Source organism: Bombina bombina, chromosome 1 (assembly GCF_027579735.1).
Source record: "Bombina bombina isolate aBomBom1 chromosome 1, aBomBom1.pri, whole genome shotgun sequence".
NCBI lineage: Eukaryota > Metazoa > Chordata > Amphibia > Anura > Bombinatoridae > Bombina > Bombina bombina.
Window position 1 is genome coordinate 1,492,810,299 of NC_069499.1, and position 22,170 is coordinate 1,492,832,468.

The window sequence follows — 22,170 nt, forward strand, 5'->3', positions numbered from 1 at the left end:
AATTTCATTCAATGGAGCTGTCTGGATCGCCTCTTCCAGGGCCTCAAACCAGAATGCCGCCGCAGCAGTGACAGGCGCAATGCATGCAAGGGGCTGCAAAATAAAACCTTATTGAATAAACATTTTCTTAAGGTAACCCTCCAATTTTTTATCCATTGGATCTGAAAAAGCACAACTGTCCTCAACCGGGATAGTGGTACGCTTTGCTAAAGTAGAAACTGCTCCCTCCACCTTAGGGACCGTCTACCATAAGTCCCGTGTAGTGGCGTCTATTGGAAACATTTTTCTAAATATAGGAGGTGGGGAAAAGGGCACACCGGGTCTATCCCACTCCTTGCTAATAATTTCTGTAAGCCTTTTAGGTATAGGAAAAACGTCAGTACACAACGGCACCGCATAGTATCTATCCAGCCTACACAATTTCTCTGGAATTGCAACTGTGTTACAGTCATTCAGAGCAGCTAATACCTCCCCAAGCAATACACGGAGGTTCTCAAGCTTAAATTTAAAATTAGAAATCTCTGAATCAGGTTTCCCCGAGTCAGAGATGTCACCCACAGACTGAAGCTCTCCGTCCTCATGTTCTGCATACTGTGACGCAGTATCAGACATGGCTCTAACAGCATTTGCGCGCTCTGTAACTCTCCTAACCCCAGAGCTATCGCGCTTGCCTCTTAATTCAGGCAATCTAGATAATACCTCTAACAGGGTATTATTCATGATTGCAGCCATGTCCTGCAAGGTAATCGCTATGGGCGTTCCTGATGTAATTGGCGCCATATTAGCGTGCGTCCCCTGAGCAGGAGGCGAAGAGTCTGACATGTGGGGAGAGTTAGTCGGCATAACTTCCCCCTCGACAGAACCCTCTGGTGATAATTCTTTTATAGATAAAGACTGATCTTTACTGTTTAAGGTGAAATCAATACATTTAGTACACATTCTCCTATGGGGCTCCACCATGGCTTTCAAACATAATGAACAAGTCGGTTCCTCTGTGTCAGACATGTTTAAACAGACTAGCAATGAGACTAGCAAGCTTGGAAAACACTTTAAAACAAGTTTACAAGCAATATAAAAAACGTTACTGCGCCTTTAAGAAACACAAATTTTCCCAAATTTTTAAATAACAGGGAAAAAATGCAGTTACACTAACGAAATTTTTACAGTGTATGTAATAAGTTAGCAGAGCATTGCCCCCACTTGCAAATGGATGATTAACCCCTTAATACCAAAAACGGAATAACAAATGACAAAAACGTTTTTTAAACAGTCACAACAACTGCCACAGCTCTACTGTGGCTTTTTACCTCCCTCAATACGACTTTTGAAGCCTTTTGAGCCCTTCAGAGAAGTCCTGGATCATGCAGGAAGAAGCTGGATGTCTGTGTCTGTAATTTTTGCTGTGCAAAAAAACGCCAAAATAGGCCCCTCCCACTCATATTACAACAGTGGGAAGCCTCAGGGAACTGTTTCTAGGCAAAATTCAAGCCAGCCATGTGGAAAAAACTAGGCCCCAATAAGTTTTATCACCAAACATATGTAAAAAACGATTAAACATGCCAGCAAACGTTTTAAAATACACTTTTATACGAGTATGTATCTCTATTAATAAGCCTGATACCAGTCGCTATCACTGCATTTAAGGCTTTACTTACATTACTTCGGTATCAGCAGCATTTTCTAGCAAATTCCATCCCTAGAAAAATATTTTAACTGCACATACCTTATTGCAGGAAAATCTGCACGCTATTCCCCCTCTGAAGTTACCTCACTCCTCAGAATATGTGAGAACAGCAAAGGATCTTAGTTACTTCTGCTAAGATCATAGAAAACGCAGGCAGATTCTTCTTCTAAATACTGCCTGAGATAAACAGTACACTCCGGTACCATTTAAAAATAACAAACTTTTGATTGAAGAAATAAACTAAGTATAAAACACCACAGTCCTCTTACGACCTCCATCTTAGTTGAGAGTTGCAAGAGAATGACTGGGTTTGGCAGTGAGGGGAGGAGCTATATAGCAGCTCTGCTGTGGGTGATCCTCTTGCAACTTCCTGTTGGGAAGGAGAATATCCCACAAGTAATGGATGATCCGTGGACTGGATACACTTAACAAGAGAAAAACACACTCCACAGAGTTTGGGAACATTGTCAGAGCAGAGGGACGCACAAATCCAGCCATTTAAAAGGATATCAAGGAAGAAAACCTGCTTCCTTCTGCTCTAACAATATTCCCAAACTATGAGGATTAGTTTTTCCAGCAAGATAATGCTCCATGCCCTACAGTCAGGTAAATCAAGGCGCGGATGGAGGTTTACTGAATTAGGGAATGCCATTTTATATAATAGCCCTTTAACATAGAAGAAGAAAACAATGGAATTGCACCGAAAAGGTGTAATTAGAGTTTTTATACACAACAGCTATGAATAAAAATAATATATCTCTCTAGTATATTTATTTATTTTTGTATCTCCTACGATAAAAAAATGCAACCATAACTATTAAAATTTAAATGAACAGAAAAGTTTGGCTGTTAGGATTACTGTTTATTGTTTTACCATTGTGCTAATTTTGCTGCCTGTACTTTTACTTGCCATGTATGTAATACTGTGTTATCCTTCCCCAATAAAAAGAAAATTAAAAAAAAAAATTAAAAAAAATGCAACCATGTTCACAAAGCTCGCCAACCAACATCTTTGCAAGATGTGTGAATGAGTCTACCAAAAACAAATATAACATTAATAAATAAATACAATGTACACTAATATCTGGAATAATCATTCTCTACTAATCAGATCAGATTATTTTGCAACAGAACGTTCCCTGCACTGGGACACGCAATTCTGATGCTTTTCACATTTTTAGTCAGCAGACAATGCAAAGAAACAGGAAGTGTGTTGTTTTTGCCGTCAGTAGACAATAGGGCTACAATTCGATCATCCGAATCTTTGATGACACTTCCTGAGCTTATATAGAAACAGAGAAAATAGAAACAGATTTTTAACACCGATAACCAAAAGGCCATCTAGACTGTTCATATTTCCTCCAACTTCAGATCATGACCCAGTGTTACTATTTTTATAACAAAATCCTTTTATCCTCAGCTCTATGAAATCTCAATGCACTTGTTAATACATCAAAACGAGTCACTTGTCAAGCAAATTCTATTTTAGTTTAGTGTCGAGTTCATTTATATCTTTCTAGAGATATAGGAACCAATTCAATCAAATTTGCTGGTCTATGCCTGGTTTTCCATGCCAACACTCGCAGGGGAAGCCCTCATGGAATTCTATAAAATAAGCAAAGGGGCTGTCCCTGCAAGTTGTCTCCCATACAGTTAATGAGAGCTCTCTGCTGGGTAAAAGTTTGCAATGTTTTAAAACTTGAATATTATGCTTAATACAAATCAAATTACGCTGTTTTCAATGCACTGTACCGTATATTTGCAGTAATTTTCGTATGTATAGGTTTTCCTTTCAGAGTAATTAGTGTTACGAGTATTTTGGTGAAAACTCACCACTTTTAACTAGTGAGAAAAAACAATGACTGTAGTGCAAAAATGTTTATAGAATTACGCTGAGATTTGAGAGAAAATTTCACATACGATCTTGGAATGGCCATGTTCAGCTCATGTTACAAAACAATTACGCTTTGTATTTTGTGCTTTTTTCCCCCCATTCAGTGTACTTATTTACGCTATGTATATTTGATACAATTTTTTTTCTATGTCATTTACATACATAGTCTATGTTTTTAATAAAATATACGATTTTTGTTGACCATGTTTGTTACGATTTTTGATGTACCTTAACAATACAATCTTTTTCCTGTGTATTTTTATGTGAATGGTTCAATTATTCATTTTGTGCGTTTATAAATTACAAATTTAATTGTGCCCTTTTGTAATATCTGCATCTCCTGCCCATACGAAAATGCAGTACGCATACGAAAAATGTACGCCCTTAGCGAGACACCCTTTTTCAGGATAAAAAGTGGCTTTATAAGTACTGGTGAGCATTGTTCCAGAATCTCATCATCCTTTAGAGCTTTAGATAAATCAGCTCCATGGTCTTTATAACGGTACACAATATACAAATGAGGACCACATTTGTTAAGCAGATAATAGCAATTTATACGCTGGCCTCACCTGTTGCATCTGTGGTGGTGGAGGGGGGGGGGGGTGTTTGCATATCTAAAAGTATAATTTTCCACTCATGTGTCATGATAAATTAAGGTCCCACTCTTTTTGTCCAATCTGTCATTTTTAATATCACTATTGCTTCTAATAAAAAGTATTACTTCTTTTCTGCGGCATATGCACATATCCTGTGAGTGCCATGCACCAGTTGTCAAACACCACACATTCTCGCGTTATTGTATTGTCTTTTATTAAGCCTTTGTTGATGCGATTCTACTGTATTTAATGAGCTTAATGTAGAGCATTCAGAGGAGGGAGCATTTATTAAAAAGACATGGGGTAGATTTAACAAGCAGCGGATGCTGTTTCCGACCCCGATCGTTTCAGGACTGCCAGAAACAGAAGTTTAGAAGCAGCAGTCGTAAGACCGCTGCTCCTTAACTTCTCCGCCACCTACTTAAATCATCCTGATCCAATCATAGACATCCCCTGCTAGCAGCCGATTGGCCGCCGGTGAGCAGGGGGTGGCATTGCCAAAGTATTTCAAAAATAAATGCTTGTGCAATGTTAAATACGCTGTCTGCATTTAGCGAGGTCGAGCGGACATGATTAGCTACAGTGAATCATGTCAGCTCGACCCTACATAAATCTACCCCTTAGACTGGTTCTTTTTAAAGGGATAGTAAACCCAAAAACTTTTTAAATCTTTATTAAAACTTCATTATGTATGTGAAATATTTCAAATAAGTACCTGTTAAATTTTTTCACTCGTTTTCTAATTATTCTTCATCGAATATCTTTAACAGTAAGGCATGCGCATTTTGGCCTCTCAGTCCTAGCGTGACCGTCACTATTCTGGCACAGGAAGCAGGGCGGACTTCATGATAGTGACGTCAATGTTGGTGGGAGTGGCGCACCAGAGCGCTGAAGATTCACGGAACACAAGCATGGGGAATCATCTGTGTTACTTTGCTAGAGGTAAGTATAATAATTACCCCTAGGCTAACGAGCAAGTTGATTTGATCTTTGTAATAGGACGTTAACCCCTAGACTGACTATAATTTTTTTTAACACCTAGAAAAACGAGCATGTTTTTTTCTTATGATAAGGCAGTGACTTATGATAAGAGTGACTAACCAGCAATTATTTTTAACCCCTAGACTAACGAGCAAGTTTTTTTGTTCTTACAACACTCAGATTAAACGCAGGAGCTGCAAAGATTAAAAGCAATAGCAAATTTGTATGTTAATAATTAACTTTAGTCGCATCCGAATTTGCTATTGCTTTTAATCTTTGCAGCTCCTGCGATTAATCTGAGTGTTGTAAGAACAAAACAACTTGTCTAGGGGTTAAAAATAATTGCTGGTTAGTCACTCTTATCATAAGTCACTGCCTTATCATAAGAAAAAAACATGCTCGTTTTTCTAGGTGTTAAAAAAATTATAGTCAGTCTAGGGGTTAACGTCCTATTACTAAGATCAAATCAACTTGCTCGTTAGCCTAGGGGTAATTATTATACTTACCTCTAGCAAAGTAATGCAGATGATTCCCCATGCTTGTGTTCCGTGAATCTTCAGAGCTCTGGTGCGCTACTCCCACCAACATTGATGTCACTATCATGAAGTCCGCCCTGCTTCCTGTGCCAGAATAGTGACGGTCACGCTAGGACCGAGGGGCCAAAATGCGCATGCGTTACTATTAAAATAATTATATGCGCATGCGGACCGCCATGATGTTTCTACCTAGGTAGAACATCATTATAGGGTCCACATAATATGATAAAAAACAAAAATTATGCTTACCTGATAAATTTATTTCTCTTGTGGTGTATCCAGTCCATGGGTTCATCCATTACTTGTGGGATATTCTCCTTCCCAACAGGAAGCTGCAAGAGGACACCACAGCAGAGCTGTCTATATAGCTCCTCCCCTAACTGCCACCCCCAGTCATTCGACCAAAGACAAGCAAGAAAAAAAGGAGAAACTATAGGGTGCAGTGGTGACTGTAGTTTAAAAATAAAAAACACCTGCCTTAAAATGACAGGGCGGGCCGTGGACTGGATACACCACAAGAGAAATAAATTTATCAGGTAAGCATAAATTTTGTTTTCTCTTGTAAAGGTGTATCCAGTCCACGGGTTCATCCATTGCTTGTGGGATACCAATACCAAAGCTTTAGGACACGGATGAAGGGAGGGACAAGGCAGGAACTTAAACGGAAGGCACCACTGCCTGTAAGACCTTTCTCCCAAAAATAGCCTCCGAAGAAGCAAAAGTATCAAATTTATAGAATTTCGAAAAGGTATAAAGCGAAGACCAAGCCGCCGCCTTACAAATCTGTTCAACAGAGGCCTCATGTTTAAAAGCCCATGAGGACGCTACTGCTCTAGTAGAATGAGCTGTAATTCTTTCAGGAGACTGCTGGCCAGCAGTCTCATAAGCTAAGCGTATTATACTTCTTAGCCAAAAAGAAAGAGAAGTTGCCGAAGCCTTATGGCCTCTCCTCTGTCCAGAGTAGACAACAAACAAAGCAGATGTTTGAAGAAAATTCTTCGTAGCTTGTAAATACAACTTTAAAGCACGAACCACATCAAGATTGTGTAATAGACGTTCCTTCTTTGAAGAAGGATTAGGACATAGTGAAGGAACAACAATCTCCTGATTGATATCCTTATTAAATACCACCTTAGGAAGAAACCAGGTTTGGTACGTAACACTACCTTATCTGCATGGAAAATCAGATAAGGGGAATTACATTGTAAAGCAGATAACTCTGAAACTCTTCAAGCCGAGGAGATAGCTACTAAAAACAGAACTTTCCAAGATAAAAGCTTAATATCTATGGAATGCAAAGGTTCAAACGGAACCCCATGAAGAACTTTAAGAACCAAATTTAAACTCCATGGCGGAGCAACAGGTTTAAACACAGGCTTGATTCTAACTAAAGCCTGACAAAACGCCTGAACGCCTGGAACCTCAGCCAGACGTTTGTGCAAAAGAATAAACCGAGCAGAAATCTGTCCCTTTAAGGAACTAGCTGGCAATCCCTTCTCCAATCCTTCTTGGAGAAAAGATAATATCCTAGGAATCCTCACCTTACTTACCATGAGTAACCCTTGGATTCACACCAGTGAAGATATTTACACCATATCTTATGATAGATCTTCCTGGTGACAGGCTTTCGAGCCTGAATTAAGGTATCAATGACCGATTCGGAAAAACCACGCTTTGATAGAATCAAGCGTTCAATCTCCAAGCAGTCAAACATAGAGAAATTAGATTTGGATGTTTGAAGGGACCTTGAAGTAGAAGGTCCTGCCTTAGCGGCAGAGTCCATGGTGGAAAAGATGACATGTCCACCAGATCTGCATACCAAGTCCTGCGTGGCCACGCAGGGGCCATCAAGATCACCAAAGCTCTCTCCTGCTTGATCTTGGCAATCAGACGAGGGAGCAGAGGAAACGGTGGAAACACATAAGCCATGCTGAAGGACCAGGGCGCTGCTAGAGCATCTATCAGTGCTGCCTTGGATCCCTGGACCTGGACCCGTAACAAGGAAGCTTGGCGTTCTGACGAGTCGCCATGAGATCCAGTTCTGGTTTGCCCCATAGTTGAATCAACTGGGCAAATACCTCCGGATGGAGCTCCCACTCCCCCGGATGAAAAGTCTGCCGACTTAGAAAATCCACCTCCCAGTTCTCTACTCCTGGGATACGGATAGCTGAGAGATGGCAAGAGTGAACCTCTGCCCATTGAATTATCTTTGAAGCCTCCAACATTGCCAGGGGGCGCCTTGTTCCCCCCTGATGGTTGATATAGGCTACAGTCGTGATGTTGTCCGACTGAAATCTGATGAACCTGACCGCAGCTAGCTGAGGCCAAGCCTGAAGAGCATTGGATATCGCTCTTAGTTCCAGAATGTTTATCGGAAGGAGGACCTCCTCCTGAGTCCACGAACCCTGAGCCTTCAGGGAGTTCCAGACTGCACCCCAGCCCAGAAGGCTGGCATCTGTCATTACTATAGTCCATTCTGGCCTGCGGAAACTCATTCCCTTGGACAGATGGATCCAAGATAGCCACCAGAGAAGAGAATCCTGGTCTCTTGATCAAGATTTAGTAGAGGGGACAAATATGTGTAATCCCCATTCCACTGATTGAGCATGCAAAGTTGCAGTGGTCTGAGATGTAGGCGGGCAAACGGAACTATGTCCATTGCCGCTACCATTAATCCGATTACCTCCACACACTGTGCCACTGACGGATGGGAAGTGGAATAAAGAGCACGGCAGGAAGTTAGAAGTTTTGACAACCTGACCTCTGTCAGATAAATCTTCATTTCTACTGAGTCTATCAGAGTTCCTAGGAAGGAAACTCTTGTGAGAGGGGAGAGAGAACTTTTTCCTTCGTTCACCTTCCACCCGTAAGACCTCAGGAATGCCAGAACAATATCCGTATGGGACCTGGCGATTTGAAAAGTCGACGCCTGTATCAGGATGTCGTCGAGGTAAGGGGCCACTGCTATACCCCGCGGTCTTAGAACCGCCAGAAGGGACCCTAGAACCTTCGTAAAGATTCTTGGTGCCATGGCTAACCCGAAGAGAAGAGCCACAAACTGGTAATGCCGGTCTAGGAAGGCGAACCTGAGAAACTGATGATGATCCCTGTGTATCAGAATGTGTAGATAAGCATCCTTTAAATCCACGGTAGTCATATATTGACCCTCCTGGATCATAGGTAGGATGGTTCGAATAGTCTCCATCTTGAAGGATGGGACCCTGAGAAATTTGTTTAGGATCTTGAGATCCAAGATTGGTCTGAAAGTTCCCTCTCTTAGGAACTATAAACAGATTTGAATAGAAGCCCTGCCCCTGTTCCTCCTTTGGAACTGGGTGGATCACTCCCATAACTAGTAGGTCTTGAACGCAATGTAAGAATGCCTCTCTCTTTATCTGGTTTGCAGATAATTGTGAGAGATGAAATCTCCCCTTTGGAGATGAAGCTTTGAAATCCAGAAGATATCCCTGGGAAACAATCTCCAGAGCCCAGGGATCCTGGACATCTCTTGCCCAAGCCTGGGCGAAGAGAGAAAGTCTGCCCCCCACTAGATCCGGTCCCGGATCGGGGGCTACTCCTTCATGCTGTCTTAGAGGCAGAAGCAGGCTTTTTGGCCTGTTTCCCCTTGTTCCAAGCCTGGTTAGGTCTCCAGACTGGCTTGGACTGGGCAAAATTTCCCTCTTGTTTTGTAGAAGAGGAAGATGAAGCTGCGCCACTCTTGAAGTTTCGAAGGGAACGAAAATGAGTCTGTTTGGTCCTTAACTTTTTGGACCTATCCTGGGCAAGGGCGTGGCCTTTTCCTCCAGTAATATCAAAAATGATCTCCTTCAGTCCAGGCCCAAATAGGGTCTGCCCTTTGAAAGGGATATTGAGAAGTTTAGACTTTGAAGTGACATCAGCTGACCAGGATTTAAGCCATAGCGCCCTACGCGCCTGAATGGCAAAACCTGAATTTTTAGCCGTTAGCTTGGTTAAATGAAAAACGGCGTCAGAAATAAATGAATTAGCTAACTTAAGAGCTTTAAGCCTGTCAAGGATACCATCCAACAGGGTTTTTTACCTGTAGAGCCTCCTCCAGAGACTCGAACCAGAAAGCCGCTGCAGCAGTGACTGGGGCAATGCATGCAAGAGGCTGGAGAATAAAACCTTGTTGTATAAAGATTTTCTTAAGGAAACCCTCTAATTTTTTATCCATAGGATCTAGGAAAGCACAACTGTCCTCGACAGGAATAGTTGTACGCTTAGCTAGGGTAGAGACTGCTCCCTCCACCTTAGGGACCGTCTGCCACGAGTCCCGTGTAGCGGCATCTATAGGAAACATCTTTTTAAAAGCAGGAGGGGGAGAGAACGGTACACCTGGTCTATCCCATTCCTTAGTAATAATTTCTGAAAACCTCTTAGGGATTGGAAAAACGTCAGTATTTGTCCATTTTACAAAATTTCTCTGGGACTACAATGGTGTCACAGTCATCCACAGTCGCTAAAACCTCCCTGAGCAACACGTGGAGGTGTTCAAGCTTAAATTTAAATGCTGTCATTTCAGAGTCAGACTGGAGTAACGCCTTCCCTGAATCAGAGAAGTCAACCACAGATAGAAGCTCTCCTGCTTCAACTTCTGCACATTGTGAGGGTATATCAGACATAGCTACTAAAGCGTCAGAGAGCTCTGTATTTGTTCTAGCCCCAGAGCTGTCTCTCTTTCCTTGTAACCCTGGCAGTTTGGACAATACCTCTGTGAGGGTATGATTCATAACTGCCGCCATGTCTTATAAGGTAAACGCATTGGACGCGCTAGATGTACTTGGCGTCCCTTGAGTGGGAGTTATAGGTTCTGACACCTGGGGAGAGCTAGATGGCATAACCTCCCTTTTGTCAGTCTCAGAAACCTCAGGTGATAAATCTTTAAAAGCCATAATATGATCTTTATAACTTATAGAAAGGTCAGTGCATTTGGTACACATTCTAAGAGGGGGTTCCACAATGGCTTCTAAACATAATGAACAAGAGTTTCCTCTATGTCAGACATGTTTAACAGACTAGTAATGAGACCAGCAAGCTTGGAAAACACTTTAATAAATGTGAAAAAAGCAATAATATAAAAACGGTACTGTGCCTTTAAGAGAAAAAAACTACCACATAAACTGCAAAACAGTGATAAAAAGTAGTAAACTCTACGAAATTTTTACAGTGTGTATATAAGGGACTAAAGCAGCATTGCACCCACTTGCAAATGGATGATTAACCCCTCAGGCCCAAAAACGAATTAGAAAAACATTAAACCTGTTAACAGTCAAACACACTGCCACAGCTGTGCTGTGGCTCCTACCTGCCCTTAAAAACGATTTTTGCAGGAACAAAACCCTCTATAGAGGTCCTATAAGCCAGAGGACTCCTTCAGGGAAGCTGGATGTCTCAGACTGAAAATCAACTGCACATTTAGAGCTTGAAAATAGGCCCCTCCCTACCATGCACTCAAAGTCAGAGGGCCTTAAAAAAGTACTCCTAGGAGTAATCTAACAAGCCATGTGGAAAACTAGGCCCCAAATAAAGATTTATCACCCTCAGAGAAAAACCGTTTTTATTATTATAAATCATGCAAACGTTTTTACACTAAGTAATATAAGTATTAACATGAATATTACCCTTATTTGCAAGCATGATCCCAGTTGTTGTTAAATCACTGTATCAGGCTTACCTTAAATATACCAGGCACTGTCAGCATTTTCTAGACCTTATCTCTCTAGAAAAAAATATACTAAACATACCTCAAAGCAGGCAATCTGCAGACCGTCCCCCCAACTGAAGTTTTCTTTCCATACTCTTCAGTTATGTGTGAGAACAGCAATGGACCTTAGTTACAAACCGCTAAGATCATCAAAACCTCCAGGCAGAATTCTTCTTCCAATTTCTGCCTGAGAGTAAAAACAGTACAACGCCGGTACCATTTAAAAATAACAAACTTTTGATTGAAGGTAAAAACTACACTAAGTCACCACATCTCTCTTGATATTTCCTTTCTTGTCCAGAGCTGCAAGAGAATGACTGGGGGTGGCAGTTAGGGGAGGAGCTATATAGACAGCTCTGCTGTGGGTGTCCTCTTGCAGCTTCCTGTTGGGAAGGAGAATATCCCACAAGTAATGGATGAACCCGTGGACTGGATACACCTTTACAAGAGAAATGGGCTTGGCAATATAAAGATATTTGATGAAGAATAACTAGAAAACGAGTGAAAACATTTAACAGGTACTTATTTGAAATATTTCACATACATAATGAAGTTTTAATAAAGATTTAAAAAGTTTTTGGGTTTACTATCCCTTTAAGGGACATTAAACCCAAAATTTATTTTGTTTGTGACTGAGATAAAACATGTAATTTTAAACAACTTTCTAATTTACTTCTATTAATTTATCTTTGTTTTTTTCGTATCTTTTGTTAAAAAGCAGCAATGTAAGCTCAGGAACATGCACGTCTGGAGTACTATATGGCGGCAGTTTTGCAAGAATGTTATCCTATTGCAAGAGCATTAGATGGCAGCAATATTTCCTGCCATGTAGTGCTCCAGACACCTACCTAGGTATCTCTTCAAAAAGAATACCATGGAAACAAATTGGAAACTTTTTTTTAAAAAACTTTATGCTGTCTGAATCATAACGACAGAGGACGTGCTAGGCACGTCCTATAATAAACGGTCGTTAACAACCAAGGACGTACAATACCATCTGGTAAGCAATCAATGCAGAGAGGGCCAATCTGTGGCACTCTCTGCATCGGCCAGTGATGGTGCCGATCATTGGTGGTGTGGAAGGGATAGGAGGGAGACGGGTGGGCGGCCCATCGCTGGAGGGGGCGGGAGGAGGTCCGGTGAGCGCTCACGAGAGGTCCGGAAGCAGGCGTGAGGGGGCAGGAGCGGGTTGGACCGATACACTACGGCAAATGTTTAGTGAATGGGAAGGAAGGAGAAGGGGATAAGTGTTGGGAAGGGGATCTAATTTTTAGCAAACTGGGTACTGGCAGACAGCTACCACTACCCAAGATGGCGGCAAATAGGTTGAGGGGGCAGTGTTAGAGAGCTGTTTAGATGCCGGCCCATTTTTGGGGAACAACCTAGGTTGTTCTTGCTGATTGTTAGATAAGTTCATACACCAATAAAAAAGTGCTGTCCAGAGTCTGAACCAAAAAAAAAAAAGCTTAGATGCATTCGTTTTTCAAATTAAGATCGCATGAGAACAAAGTAAAATTGATAATAGGAGTAAATTAGATTTAGAGTAAATTTAAGTTGCTTAAAATTACATGCTCTATCTGAATCACGAAAGAAAAAATGTGCGTTCAGTGTCCCTTTAAGATGGGAATGATATACACTAAAGCTAAAATTAACCCTACAAGCTACCTAATTAACCCCTTCGCTGCTGGGAATAATACAAGTATGGTGCACAGCTGCATTTAGTGGGCTTCTAATTACCAAAAAAGCAATGCCAAAGCCATATATGTCTGCTATTTCTAAACAAAGGGGATCCCAGAGAAGCATTTACATTTGTGCCAATCTATACTATAATTGCGTTTGTAATGTCAGTCGCCGTCGGCAGTTGCGCACGCATCCTCAATGGAATGTTGACAGCGTGAGGCAGCCATCAGAATCCAGGTGGATTCTTTCACCACCCTGTCATTTTCGGAATCCCCCAGGATGCAGCGTAAGCTGCATCGGGATTCCGAAAATGGCAAGGTGGTGAATCCCTGCCATTTTCGGAATCCACCGGGATGCAGCGAAGGCAAACTGAGCATTAAATTAAAAAAAAAAAAAAAACGAACCTCCCACACTAAGTATTAACACATACACTGCAAACCCACACATCGCAAAATAATAAAGTAATTAACTCCTTAATCCCTTAACCGTCAACGACATCGCAATAAACCTACTTACCCTATTAACCCCTAAACCCCCACATCGCAATAAACCTAATTACCCTATTAACCCCTAAACCGCAAAACCCCCACATCGCAATAAACCTATTTACCCTTATAACCCCTAAACCGCAAAACCCCCACATCACAATAAACCTAATTAACCTATTAACCCCTTAAACTGCCAAAACCCACAACGCAAATAACTAATTAAATTACTAAGCCTCCTAACACCCCCTAAATTAACACAAATTACCTAAACTAAAAAATACTAAAAGTTACACAAAATAAAAAAAAACATAATTTATGCTTACCTGATAAATTTATTTCTCTTGTAGTGTATCCAGTCCACGGATCATCCATTACTTGTGGGATATTCTCCTTCCCAACAGGAAGTTGCAAGAGGATCACCCACAGCAGAGCTGCTATATAGCTCCTCCCCTCACTGCCATATCCAGTCATTCGACCGAAACAAGACGAGAAAGGAGAAACCATAGGGTGCAGTGGTGACTGTAGTTTAATTAAAATTTAGACCTGCCTGAAAAGGACAGGGCGGGCCGTGGACTGGATACACTACAAGAGAAATAAATTTATCAGGTAAGCATAAATTATGTTTTCTCTTGTTAAGTGTATCCAGTCCACGGATCATCCATTACTTGTGGGATACCAATACCAAAGCTAAAGTACACGGATGATGGGAGGGACAAGGCAGGAACTTAAACGGAAGGAACCACTGCCTGTAGAACCTTTCTCCCAAAAACAGCCTCCGAAGAAGCAAAAGTATCAAATTTGGAAAATTTGGAAAAAGTATGAAGGGAAGACCAAGTTGCAGCCTTGCAAATCTGTTCAACAGAGGCCTCATTTTTAAAGGCCCAGGTGGAAGCCACAGCTCTAGTAGAATGAGCTGTAATCCTTTCAAGAGGCTGCTGTCCAGCAGTCTCATAGGCTAAACGGATTATACTCCGAAGCCAAAAAGAAAGAGAGGTTGCCGAGGCCTTCTGACATCACCTCTGTCCACAGTAAACAAACAGGTTAGATGTTTGGCGAAAATCTTTAGTAAAAAAAGGGGGGAGTGGGGTAAGTGCGCTAAAAAAGCTAAAGGTATCAGAACAAAGTATATATTTATACCTTAATTTCCGATATATATATTATAATAGTGAATGGAAATTAATTAATAAAACTTCATTTTTTAATGAAATAAACCAATTGTTAATAAAGGTGTTTCTTTAAGAGTGAATTTAAACTTTGTGTAAGTGATATAGAAAAGTAACTGAAATTGTTGCTAACGAGGTGATGTGAAAAGTAACTAAAATTGTTGCTAATAAAATAATGTGAAAAAAATGTGTTATAAACAGTGTTTGGAATTTATTATGTTTGGAAATATCCTATATTTAGGATAATACAATACTTGGAGACTAGGTAGAAAATGTAGTACCAATAGCAATATTGAGAATATATATTTATTGGTCCAGACTAAAAATTAGCAGGATCCAAGGGACCTAACAGATAACCCTTATATAGTAAATGCACACAGATGTTAAGAATCTTACAAATTTATTTTTGATTAAAAATATTACATATAACAATTATATAGGGGACGTCTCCCCAATTGCACAGCCTAAAGTTTCTCTAGAGTCATAAAAATCATAAAAATCTAAAAGACTTCTATAAAACAATCTATGTGATGAACAGCGAATAATAAAAACTATATATCATATAGGCACAGTAGTTAACTCTCGTTATAGCTTTTGGTGTGATAGATTCTTTTATCCAGACTTAGTTATTTTTGTATCGCCTTAAATTTTATATGTGGATCATACCAAAGTCTCTATGTAAGTTCCGTAATAGATAGTAATATCACACAGAGGTAGTCTCAAAGGTCTCTATGTAAGTTCCGTAAGAGATTGTAATATCACACAGAGTTATATTTTCTAGGGGTAATTGTACTCTCCCTTCAGATGTGGTTAAGACAAATTTAAAAGCTTACTTTCTTTAAGTCCTGGAGGAGCTTCTGGAGCTTGTGTTCGCCGGCTATTTCTCAGCCGAGTCAGTGCGCCGCATGGATCTTGGCGTCTGACGTCACCGGTAAATCTTCCGGTTGTCAAAAAAGGAAGAAGAAACTCTCAGCTTAAGTGTATATTTTATCCAAATAGGATTTGGGAAATAAAGTGACTGTGCCTACTACAGATAAGGACATCTGAATCTCAAATCAACTTTTAACGAACATTTGAGGTAACCCGGGTTATTCTATTACGTCCTGAATTATCAATACCGGAGTCTAAATATCCCTGCGTGCATTGGCACTAGGTGCAGGGTGTAATTTCATCTGACTCACAAAGAATTTATTTCCCAAATCCTATTTGGATAAAATATACACTTAAGCTGAGAGTTTCTTCTTCCTTTTTTGACAACCGGAAGATTTACCGGTGACGTCAGACGCCAAGATCCATGCGGCGCACTGACTCGGCTGAGAAATAGCCGGCGAACACAAGCTCCAGAAGCTCCTCCAGGACTTAAAGAAAGTAAGCTTTTAAATTTGTCTTAACCACATCTGAAGGGAGAGTACAATTACCCCTAGAAAATATAACTCTGTGTGATATTACAATCTCTTACGGAACTTACATAGAGACCTTTGAGACTACCTCTGTGTGATATTACTATCTATTACGGAACTTACATAGAGACTTTGGTATGATCCACATATAAAATTTAAGGCGATACAAAAATAACTAAGTCTGGATAAAAGAATCTATCACACCAAAAGCTATAACGAGAGTTAACTACTGTGCCTATATGATATATAGTTTTTATTATTCGCTGTTCATCACATAGATTGTTTTATAGAAGTCTTTTAGATTTTTATGATTTTTATGACTCTAGAGAAACTTTAGGCTGTGCAATTGGGGAGACGTCCCCTATATAATTGTTATATGTAATATTTTTAATCAAAAATAAATTTGTAAGATTCTTAACATCTGTGTGCATTTACTATATAAGGGTTATCTGTTAGGTCCCTTGGATCCTGCTAATTTTTAGTCTGGACCAATAAATATATATTCTCAATATTGCTATTGGTACTACATTTTCTACCTAGTCTCCAAGTATTGTATTATCCTAAATATAGGATATTTCCAAACATAATAAATTCCAAACACTGTTTATAACACATTTTTTTCACATTATTTTATTAGCAACAATTTTAGTTACTTTTCACATCACCTCGTTAGCAACAATTTCAGTTACTTTTCTATATCACTTACACAAAGTTTAAATTCACTCTTAAAGAAACACCTTTATTAACAATTGGTTTATTTCATTAAAAAATGAAGTTTTATTAATTAATTTCCATTCACTATTATAATATATATATCGGAAATTAAGGTATAAATATATACTTTGTTCTGATACCTTTAGCTTTTTTAGCGCACTTACCCCACTCCCCCCTTTTTTCACTTAAATTTCTGAGGAGAACGAAGGATCTTCTCATTTGTAAGTGTGTGGTATCTCCTTTATACCAGCGCTCTACTGTCACCCCCCGAAAATCTTTAGTAGCCTGTAAGTAAAACTTCAAGGCACGGACTACGTCTAGATTATGCAAAAGACGTTCCTTCTTTGAAGAAGGATTAGGACATAATGATGGAACAACAATCTCTTGATTGATATTCTTGTTAGAAACCACCTTAGGTAAAAACCCAGGTTTTGTACGCAGAACAACTTTATCTGAATGAAAGATCAGATAAGGAGAATCACAATGTAAAGCAGATAACTCCGAGACTCTTCGAGCCGAGGAAATAGCCATCAGAAAAAGAACTTTCCATGAAAGAAGTTTGATATCAATAGAATGAAGGGGTTCAAACGGAACCCCTTGAAGAACTCTAAGAACCAAGTTTAAGCTCCATGGAGGAGCAACAGGTTTAAACACAGGCTTAATTCTAACTAAAGCCTGACAAAATGCCTGAACGTCTGGAACTTCTGCCAGACGCTTGTGTAAAAGAATAGACAGAGCAGAAATCTGTCCCTTTAAAGAACTATCTGATAATCCTTTGTCCAAACCCTCTTGGAGGAAGGACAATATCCTAGGAATCCTAACCCTACTCCATGAGTAATTCTTGGATTCACACCAATGAAGATATTTACGCCATATCTTGTGGTAAATTGTCCTGGCGACAGGCTTTCGTGCCTGTATTAAGGTATCAATTACTGAATCGGAAAAGCCACGCTTTGATAGGATCAAGCGTTCAATCTCCATGCAGTCAGTCTCAGAGAAAGTAGATTCGGATAATTGAAAGGACCTTGTATTAGAAGGTCTTGTCTCAGAGGCAGAGTCCATGGTGGAAAGGATGACATGTCCACTAGGTCTGCATACCAGGTCCTGCGTGGCCACGCAGCCGCTATCAATATCACCAATGCTCTTACCTGTTTGATTTTGGCAATCAGACGAGGGAGCAGAGGAAACGGTGGAAACACATAAGCCAGGTTGAAGAACCAAGGCGCTGCTAGAGCATCTATCAGTGCCGCTTCTGGGTCCCTGGACCTGGATCCGTAACAAGGAAGCTTGGCGTTCTGGCGAGACGCCATGAGATCCAATTCTGGTTTGCCCCAACGGAGAACCAATTGAGCAAACACCTCCGGATGGAGTTCCCATTCCCCCGGATGAAAAGTCTGACAACTTAGAAAATCCGCCTCCCAGTTCTCTAAACCTGGGATATGGATCGCTGACAGGTGGCAAGAGTGAGTCTCTGACCAGCGAATTATCTTGGAGACTTCTGACATCGCTAGGGAACTCCTGGTTACCCCTTGATGGTTGATGTCACAACCACAGTCGTGATGTTGTCCGACTGAAATCTGATGAACCTCAGTGTTGCTAGCTGAGGCCAAGCCAGAAGAGAATTGAATATTGCTCTTAACTCCAGAATATTTATTGGGAGGAGTTTCTCCACCTGAGTCCATGAACCCTGAGCCTTCAGGGAGTTCCAGACTGCACCCCAACCTAGAAGGCTGGCATCTGTTGTTACAATTGTCCAATCTGGTCAGCGAAAGGTCATACCCTTGGACAGATGGGCCCGAGATAACCACCAGAGAAGAGAATCTCTGGTTTCCTGATCAAGATTTAGTACAGGGGACAAATCTGTGTAATCCCCATTCCACTGACTGAGCATGCATAATGAGATGCAGGCGCGCGAATGGCACTATGTCCATCGCCGCTACCATTAAGCCGATTACTTCCATGCACTGAGCCACCGTGGGGCACGGAATGGAGTGAAGAACACGGCAAGCATTTAGAAGTTTTGATAACCTGGACTCCGTCAGGTAAATTTTCATTTCTACAGAATCTATTAGAGTCCCTAGGAAGGAAACCCTCATGAGAGGAGATATAGAACTCTTTTCTTCGTTCACTTTCCACCCATGCGACCTCAGGAATGCCAGAACTATCTCTGTATGAGATTTGGCAATTTGAAAGCTTGACGCCTGTATCAGGATATCGTCCAGGTAAGGAGCCACCGCTATGCCTCGCGGTCTTAGGACCACCAGAAGTGAGCCCAGAACCTTTGTAAAAATTCTTGGGGCTATAGCCAACCCGAATGGAAGAGCTACAAATTGGTAATGCCTGTCTAGAAAGGCAAACCTCAGGAACTGATGATGATTCATGTGAATCGGAATGTGAAGGTAGGCATCCTTTAAGTCCACTGTGGTCATGTACTGACCCTCTTGGATCATGGGTAAAATGGTTCGAATAGTTTCCATCTTGAATGACGGAACTCTGAGGAATTTGTTTAGGATCTTTAAATCCAAAATTGGTCTGAAGGTTCCCTCTTTTTTGGGAACCACAAACAGATTTGAATAAAACCCCTGTCCTTGTTCCGTCCGCGGAACTGGATGGATCACTCCCATTATAAGGAGATCTTGTACGCAGCTTAGGAATGCCTCTTTCTTTATATGGTTTGCAGATAATCTTGAAAGGTGAAATCTCCCTTGTGGAGGAGAAGCTTTGAAGTCCAGAAGATATCCCTGAGATATGATCTCCAACGCCCAGGGATCCTGAACATCTCGTGCCCACGCCTGGGCGAAGAGAGAGAGTCTGCCCCCTACTAGATCCATTGTCGGATAGGGGCCGCTCCTTCATGCTGTCTTAGAGGCAGCAGCAGGCTTTCTGGCCTGCTTGCCCTTGTTCCAGGACTGGTTAGATTTCCAGGCCTGCTTGGATTGAGCAAAAGTTCCCTCTTGTTTTGAAGCAGAGGAAGTTGATGCTGCGCCTGCCTTGAAATTTCGAAAGGCACGAAAATTAGAATGTTTGGCCTTTGATTTGGCCCTGTCCTGAGGAAGGGTATGACCCTTACCTCCAGTAATGTCAGCAATAATTTCTTTCAAACCAGGCCCGAATAAGGTCTGCCCCTTGAAAGGAATGTTGAGTAATTTAGACTTTGAAGTCACATCAGCTGACCAGGATTTGAGCCATAGCGCCCTACGTGCCTGGATGGCGAATCCGGAATTCTTAGCCGTTAGTTTAGTCAAATGAACAATGGCATCAGAAACAAATGAGTTAGCTAGCTTAAGAGTTCTAAGCTTGTCAACTATCCCACTCCTTACTAATAATTTCTGTAAGCCTTTTAGGTATTGGAAAAACATCAGTACTCACCGGCACTGCATAGTATTTATCCAGCCTACACAATTTCTCTGGCACTGCAAGTGTGTCACAGTAATTCAGAGCAGCTAATACCTCCCCAAGCAATACACGGAGGTTCTCAAGCTTAAATTTAAAATTAGAAATCTCTGAATCAGGTCTCCCCGATTCAGAGACGTCAACCACAGACTGAAGCTCTCCATCCTCAGGTTCTGCATATTGTGACGCAGTATCAGACATGGCTCTTACAGCATCTACGCGCTCTGTATCTCGTCTAACCCCAGAGCTATCACGCTTGCCTCTCAATTAAGGCAATCTGGATAATACCTCTGACAGGGTATTATTCATGATTGAAGCCATGTCCTGCAAAGTAATCGCTATGGGTGTCCCTGATGTACTTGGCGCCAAATTAGCGTGCGTCCCTTGAGCGGGAGGCGAAGGGTCCGACACGTGGGTAGAGTTAGTCGGCATAACTTCCCCCTCGACAGACCCCTCTGGTGACAATTCTTTTATAGATAAAGACTGATCTTTACTGTTTAAGGTGAAATCAATACATTTAGTACACATTCTCCTATGGGGCTCCACCATGGCTTTTAAACATAATGAACAAGTATCCTCTGTTTCAGACATGTTTGTACAGACTAGCAATGAGACTAGCAAGCTTGGAAAACACTTTAAAGCAAGTTAACAAGCAATATAAAAATCGTTACTGTGCCTTTAAGAGAAACAAATTTTGACAAAATTTGAAATAACAGTGAAAAAAGGCAGTTACACTAACAAAATTTTTACAGGGTATGTAACAAGTCAGCAGAGCATTGCACCCACTTGCAAATGGATGATTAACCCCTTAATGACAAAAACAGAATAATAAATGACAAAAACGTTTTTTAAACACAGTCACAACAACTGCCACAGTCTACTGTGATTGTTACCCTCCTCAAACACGACTTTGAAGCCTTTTGAGCCCTTCAGAGATGTCCTGTATCATGCAGAGGGAAGCTGAATGTCTCTGTCAGTATTTTTATCTGCACAGAAAAGCACTAAAATAGGCCCTTCCCACTCATATTGCAACAGTGGAAAGCCTATTTCTAGGCAAAAATCAAACCAGCCATGTGGAAAAAAACTAGGCCCCAATAAGTTTTGTCACCAAACATATATAAAAACGATTAACATGCCAGCAAACGTTTTATATTACACTTTTATAAGAGTATGTATCTCTGTTAATAAGCCTGATACCAGTCGCTATCACTGCATTTAAGGCTTAACTTACATTAATCCGGTATCAGCAGCATTTTTCTAGCAAATTCCATCCCTAGAAATATATTAACTGCATATACCTTATTGCAGGAAAACCTGCACGCCATTCCCTCTCTGAAGTTACCTCACTCCTCAGAATATGTGAGAACAGCCATGGATCTTAGTTACTTCTGCTAAGATCATAGAAAATGCAGGCAGATTCTTCTTCTAAATACTGCCTGAGATAAACAGTACACTCCGGTACCATTTAAAAATAACAAACTTTTGATTGAAGTTAAAAAACTAACTATAATACACCACTCTCCTCTTACTACGTCCATCTTTGTTGAGAGTTGCAAGAGAATGACTGGATATGGCAGTGAGGGGAGGAGCTATATAGCAGCTCTGCTGTGGGTGATCCTCTTGCAACTTCCTGTTGGGAAGGAGAATATCCCACAAGTAATGGATGATCCGTGGACTGGATACACTTTACAAGAGAAAAAAAAGATTATAAATAAAAAAAAGACTAACATTACAGAACATAAAAAAACAAATTATCAAAGTTCACAACATTAAACCTAATCCCTATGAAAAAAAAGCCCCCCAAAATAAAAACACCCCCTAATCTAAGAATAAACTACCAGTAGCCCTTAAAAGGGCTTTTTGCAGGACATTGCCCCAAGATAAACAGTTCTTTTACATTCAAAATACACAAAGTC

The 22,170-nt window shown here is 40.8% G+C and overlaps 1 protein-coding gene and 1 long non-coding RNA gene across 2 annotated transcripts in view; one reads left to right on the forward strand and one right to left on the reverse strand.

The window, feature by feature from the left end:
- The window catches only part of CRLF3 (cytokine receptor like factor 3), a 254,077-nt gene that overhangs the window by 165,237 nt on the left and 66,670 nt on the right, over positions 1-22,170 (reverse strand). The gene's annotated exons all lie outside the window — the stretch shown is intronic.
- LOC128653874 (uncharacterized) overlaps positions 1-22,170 on the forward strand; it is a 95,455-nt gene that overhangs the window by 60,209 nt on the left and 13,076 nt on the right. The gene's annotated exons all lie outside the window — the stretch shown is intronic.